Below are 6372 nucleotides of genomic sequence, written 5' to 3' on the forward strand. Positions count from 1 at the left end.
ATTATTATTATTATTATTATTATTATTATTATTATTATTATTGAACTGAGACATATCTCTCTGCCATGTCCTCTTTATCAAACTGAATAGCATTGAATTTAAGAGGGCATCTTTGGTCTACTCTCTGACGTAGAACCCTGCACATGCCTACATCTTTGTGATAAACTGGCCCACAACAGGGTGCACCCAGAAATGCCATGAGGGAACAATCAGGAACTATATGAACAAAATTATTCTGCTTTGTTTCTATGGAAATCCTCAGAGGTGGGATGAGAACTATGGAGCAGAGGCTGGAGGGGAAGAGAGAAGGCAGGCAAAGATTCCTGCAAAGTTGTCCATTTTCACTATGCTGAGAAAGGAAATGGGTGGGAAATTACCGTTCAGGGACCAATGGATTTAAATTTTGCACCTGTACTTCATCAGGGCAAAGTAAATATGATCTCACTGGGTAAACATTACAAAAACAATTTTCAAGAGTTTGACTTGGCTTTGAACTCAGAAAGTTCTCCTTCCCTGCAGTGATTAAACAATATTTCTTGGAAACCATTCACTGAACATGATAGCAAAGCAAAATCTGCTTCATTTTGAGCCTTTTTAATAGAAATTACTGCCCCCCCCCACTTACCTTGATTAGATGGTGCAGGGAAATTGGTTAAGCTTGGCGCCAAGAACTTCATAATGATGTGAGCCACCCAGAAATAGAATACCTCAGAGGTAGTGAGTTCCCTGTCATTGGAGGGTTAGCCCAATATTATTCTTTTGTGTTTATTATTCTGTAGAATACTGCACATGTAGAATATTACCAGAAAAAATAACTGCTTTTTAAGTTGTAGTACTTGAAGTTCATCTTTTTTAGGTTCAATGAACCAGCATTATCAGGATGACTCTGGTCATAGACACATGACGAGAATATTACATCCTTCATCCTGGTCCCTCATGATTTGGAGGTCTTCCATCGTTCTCCGGAAAACATTTCATCCCATGTTTCTTAAAGGTGATGAGTATTTCGTACAGCAACATCTATTAAAGATGGTGCTTATGACATTTTGTATATCAGTGCTTTAACCATGTGACTGGGAGCAACAATTCCATCGCTGATAACAGTCCAGTTCCAATACAGTCTATTACTGAGCCCCCAGGGATATTTTGAAGTCTGTATTAGTAGTCTGGAAATGTATTTGGTTATGAAAGACAGCCACCTTCCAATGTTTAATTCTAGCTACCACATCAATGCCTTTCTAAATATTCAGTAGGCACTAAATTTTTCCATCCTGCATTGATCTATTGTTCAATGTCCACTATATTCTTGATAATCTGCATTTATCAATAACCCGAGGGCCCTTAAGGTTAAAATATTGAGAATTTCTGATGGCCATGACCTAGTCCTGAATTCCTATCATAAATCCTCTATAAGCAGATTTGCAAGACAGAAATTTTTTTTAAGTTTCTTGTTCAATTTCCTGCCAGTATTATTCATGTATGGCCATAGCATCGTGCCTAAACTTCCAATCTTAGGGACAGCTAGGTGATGAAGTGGATAGAGCACCGGCCTTGGATTCAGGAGGGCCTGAGTTCAAAACAGCCTCGGACACATAACACTTACTAGCTGTATGACCCTAGGCAAGTCACTTAACCCCCATTGCCCAACCAAAAAAAAAAGTAAATAAACAAATAAACTTCTAATTTTGGAATCAGGAAGACCAGAGTTCAAATTCTGCCTCAAATGCTAATGGCCCTGTTCAAGTTTCTTAAACCTCTCAGCTTCAGTTTCTTGATCTGTAAAATGGAAATAATATTAGGCCTTAAATCACAAGGTTGTTGTAAGGACCAAAGGAGAAATTTGTAAAGCCCTTGGCATACCTTAAAGAATCTTATAAATATTATGGTGAAGATAATGATGATTGTTATTAGAATGTACCCACCACTTAATGGCCAATAATAAGCACATGTTTGTGGATTGATTAATGGGTGGAAAACCTTTTGATTCTGCCCTTGAATCTTACCTCTTTCGTAGGTTGCATCCAATGACAAACCACTTTTAGTTACATTTGACAAATTGAATATACCTATTATCCATTTTTAATATTGCTCCCAAAAGCATTTCTTTTTTTAGTTTCTTTATTATGTGCACTTAGAGCATCTATCAATCCTCTTCCTCCCTTTTGATGAGGAAAAATTAATCTTCCCATAATTCCATAATTTCCATAATTCCATAATGATTCTGCATTTTGCTAATATTGTGTGGATACTTTGTTAGGGCACTTTCCAAATCTGTTACCAGCCACTTAAAAGTTATAAAATGGAATGTTGTGGCTGGCTATGAACAAACATACTGATTGCTTTACGTGATAATAAGATGTCATTTGGACTTGATGAGTGTAAAATTCTTAATGTATTCCAAGGAAGGATAGAGTCTTCAGGCTTAGAACCTTAATCCAGAGTTCAAATTGAGCTGATGGACGAAGGCAATATTTACACATGCCCTTACTCTCCCTCTCCCCCCCGCACACTGATATATATTTTCTTGGCCTTCTTGAGACCATATAGACAACCAGAAATTTCCCAGATGATTCTTCATGGCTCCTCGCTCTTTAAGTTATTTTCCTCTCAAGCCTCCCTGGTAAAATTGTTGATTGGTCAATTGCTCATTTTGTTCTTCGTGCAGCTTTGATATGCTTGTCTCATCTTACCTTTTTGGCTTTCCTTTTAGTTGTTGATCTAGCATTTCAAATATACTGCTGTTTCCTGTATTCTGTTCTGCGTGTTTCTTTTCTGTGACTTTTAAATTGTTGATATGGTATTCATTTTTTCTATTGCACTTCCTCAGTATGTAATGATGTGTCCTTTAACTTCTTTCTTCAAGTCATAAAGAACTTTCTGAAGTCCTTCAAAACCTGTCCTTGGGAGCGTTCCTTCATAACTCCACTTTTCTCCTCTTATTCTTACTATGGCACACATAATAATGGTATGTGCTGTTGCTAAAATACTTTTCCATTTGTGGTCAAATTTGGTGAGAGAGTGTGTTTCTTCATAATGATTATAGAAAAATGCCAGGATTGTTTTAAGTACTCTGTCTTGCTACAGTTGGTCTGCCCTTTGGTTTCAAGCCATGAAACTCCAAAACTTTGAAATTCCAATCTAAGTATGCTCACCTACTCCTCAAAATTATTAGAGGCACAAATGTTATTTCATCATCCATCTTGTCATTAAGTGGAATTCCTGGAAATTGCATTGAGTGAAGATTCTGAGTGGCCTCAAGTGCCCCAACTTTTTACTCATCATAATTTAGTAGCCACTCAAATTTCAGCTCTAATCTAGATTTAAGGAGAAAGATCTTTCTGACAATTACTCAGCAATGGGTAAGTGACCTCATCAGTTTCCAAGGGTTTAGTTCCCATCTCTATGCCAATGACTCTCAGACCTATATATTCCCCTCTAGGTTCTCTTCTGATTTTCATTCCCACACCACGACCATTGTATCGTGCATTTGAAACCTGAGGACCTGAAGCAACTCAAACTCAACATGTTCAAATCAGAACTCCTTGTCTTTCCTCCCAAATTCACTCCTCTTAGAAACCTCACTATTTCTCTCAAGCGTACCACCATTCTACCAGCCAACCTCAATGTCATCCTCCCTTCTTCACATCTGTATCTTCTATTCCGATCTCCCTCATCTGTCATGTCCAATCAGTTTCCATACTTTGCCATTGCTGGCTCAACAAAACCATATGTGCGTGTGTGTGTGCGTGTGTGTGTGTGTGTGGTATATGTATGTATGTGTGTATGTATATATATATAGTATATGTGTGTATGTGTGTATGTATATGTATATATGCACACATGTGTATGTATATATGTATGTGTGTACATGTATATGCATATACACATATATATATATACCACATGTGTGTGACATATGTGTGTATCTATATGGATGTATACCTCAAGGTTTTCCCCATTCTAATCCATTTTCCACAGAGTCACTGATCAGTTTTTTCTAAAGGCAGGTCTATTTATGTCACACCCCCACTGTCTTTTAGAACATGTATAAATTCCTCTGTTTGGGATGGAAATTGCCTCACACCCTGGGGTTTTCTAGCTGTGCAATCTTATAATAGTTTATTCCCCTCCTTGTACTGAGTCCCAGCCATATTGAGATATTTCATCAATGCCACCACATTCCTGGAATAATCTCCATCCTTGCCTCTGCCTCTTGGAATCTCTGGTTTCTTTTAAGACAACTCAAATCCCACCTTCTGTAGGAGGCCTTTCCTGATTCCCTAGAGTCAGTTGATAAACATTTATTAAGCTCCTACTATGTATCAGGCACTGTGTTAAGTGCTGGCAACATTACCTTGTACTTTCTTTGTAAATATTATATAAGTACTTATGTATGTATGTATTGTCTCCTTTACTGGAATATAAGCTCTTTGAGGTCAGGAGCTGTTTCTTTTTTTTCTAATCCCTAGTATGGTGCTATACACTTAATAGCAACTTAATAATGTTTAATTGATTACATTTATGATTTCAAATAGCCTGAAACTTTATGCCACCTGGTTAAATGCTTTCACTCTTAGGAATAATTACATTATAGTGACTGGTATATTAACTCAATCTGTGGTGTCAAAGGAGCCCACCTAGCTGGCATTTCAGGGTTCCCATTAGGCTTTATAACAGTTATAGGGGTGCCTGGACACACGGAGCCTGCTGTATGTCACCTTGGCTAGCATTTCCCTGCTTGACTGTTGCCCCATTCACTCCCCTATTTGCAAAATGGAGGATGTATTGGGTTTGGAAGGCATTATTATTGACTGATGGCAATAATGATAATAAGGTATGCACATGAGATCATGGGTGTGACAGGCACTTGTACAGATAAGAGACTCTATAAAGAAATATTCCTTTCCTTGCTAAGTAAGGTCCTCTTGGACTTGAGATTATCACTAAAGGCCGGAGGAAAAATAATGCCTTTGTGACTTTATTCCCATGTTAAGGAGCATGTTTTAATACAAGAGTTTAAAATGTGGTGACATGTGTTTGGAAAGGCACCTGGAGGTGTTGAAGGATATTTGTAGGGGGGGGGGGGTGGTAGGGAACCTGGCTTGTTTCTTCCCCACTGGAGCAGACAATAAAAAGCCTTAGTCTGTAGTCAAAGAAAATTAACAAGCATCCAAAATAGTGCACTCTATTATGTAACAAAACACTTGTTCCCAATACAATACCATGGAACATAAAGGCCCCTATTCATGGAGCTATGGGGAATCGCACAATCCTGGCGGGTTGGCCTTCTTAAAAGCCCCTCATCCACTCTGGAATGAAAGCCCCACCACTCCCCAAATGATGTGGGAACAGCAGTATTTCTCAGACACTCTGATAAATATAAAATGAGACCCCAGGCTAATTTTTAGGGAGAAATTTATTTTGTAAGGGAATGGGAGGGGGAATTTTTGTGTCTCTTAAAAAGCTGGGATGTCTCTTTAAGATCAAAGGCAACTTTTAATGAGAAGAGGTGGGGCAGAGTCCCTCTACCCCGCCTCCCCCTCCCTCCTTGATTCCCTTGGGGATAGAGGAAATGATCTCACAGTGATAACACAGAAGGTATTTGTATAACTCATGAAAGATCTTTTTTTAAAAAATCAAAGTTAATTATGAATGAATCCTTTGGCACCTAAATTCAGAAGGCATCAGGTTCTGCACTCGTCTCCTCAGGCTCTAGGAACAATGCATCTTGCTGAAAGCTCGAGCAAAAGATTTTATTGGGGGCAAACTAGGTTTAATTGGTGTACTTCGTCTTTATCTTTGAATTATGATAGGAATAGTGAAGGCCCCAACAGAAGTTCCCAACACTTGAGAGAAATCTGTTTCATCTCTACCAGCTGCTTGTCTGGACTCTTTGTGTGATGTCAAACCATCCATCAGTCATTAAGCATCTTGGGGACTCCTGTTGTGCCCAACACGGCACTACCAATATTTGTCTCCTGAGTCCCCACCACCACCACCATGAGACAGAATTGTCATAGCACTAGAGGTGAAGAGCAGAGAGAAAGCTTGGAGATTATCTAGGCTAACCTGCCTCATGGAAACGAAGAGACTGAGGCCCAGACAGCTTAGCAAAATGCCTTGCACACAGTAGATGTTTAAGAAATGTGGATTGATTGAGGGCAGCGGATAGAGTCAGGAGCCTGGAGTCAGGAAAACTCACCTTCCTGAATTCAAATCCGGCCTCAGATACTTACTAGCTGTGTGACCCTGGACAAGTCATTTAACCCCATTTATCTCGGTTTCCTTATCTGTAAAATAAGCTGGAAAAGGAAATGGCAAACTGCTCAGTATCTCTGCCAGGAAAACCCCAAATGAGGTCGTGAAGAGTCA

This window comes from Vombatus ursinus, unplaced genomic scaffold, assembly GCF_900497805.2.
Source record: "Vombatus ursinus unplaced genomic scaffold, bare-nosed wombat genome assembly UNPS02009824.1, whole genome shotgun sequence".
In the NCBI taxonomy this organism is placed as follows: domain Eukaryota; kingdom Metazoa; phylum Chordata; class Mammalia; order Diprotodontia; family Vombatidae; genus Vombatus; species Vombatus ursinus.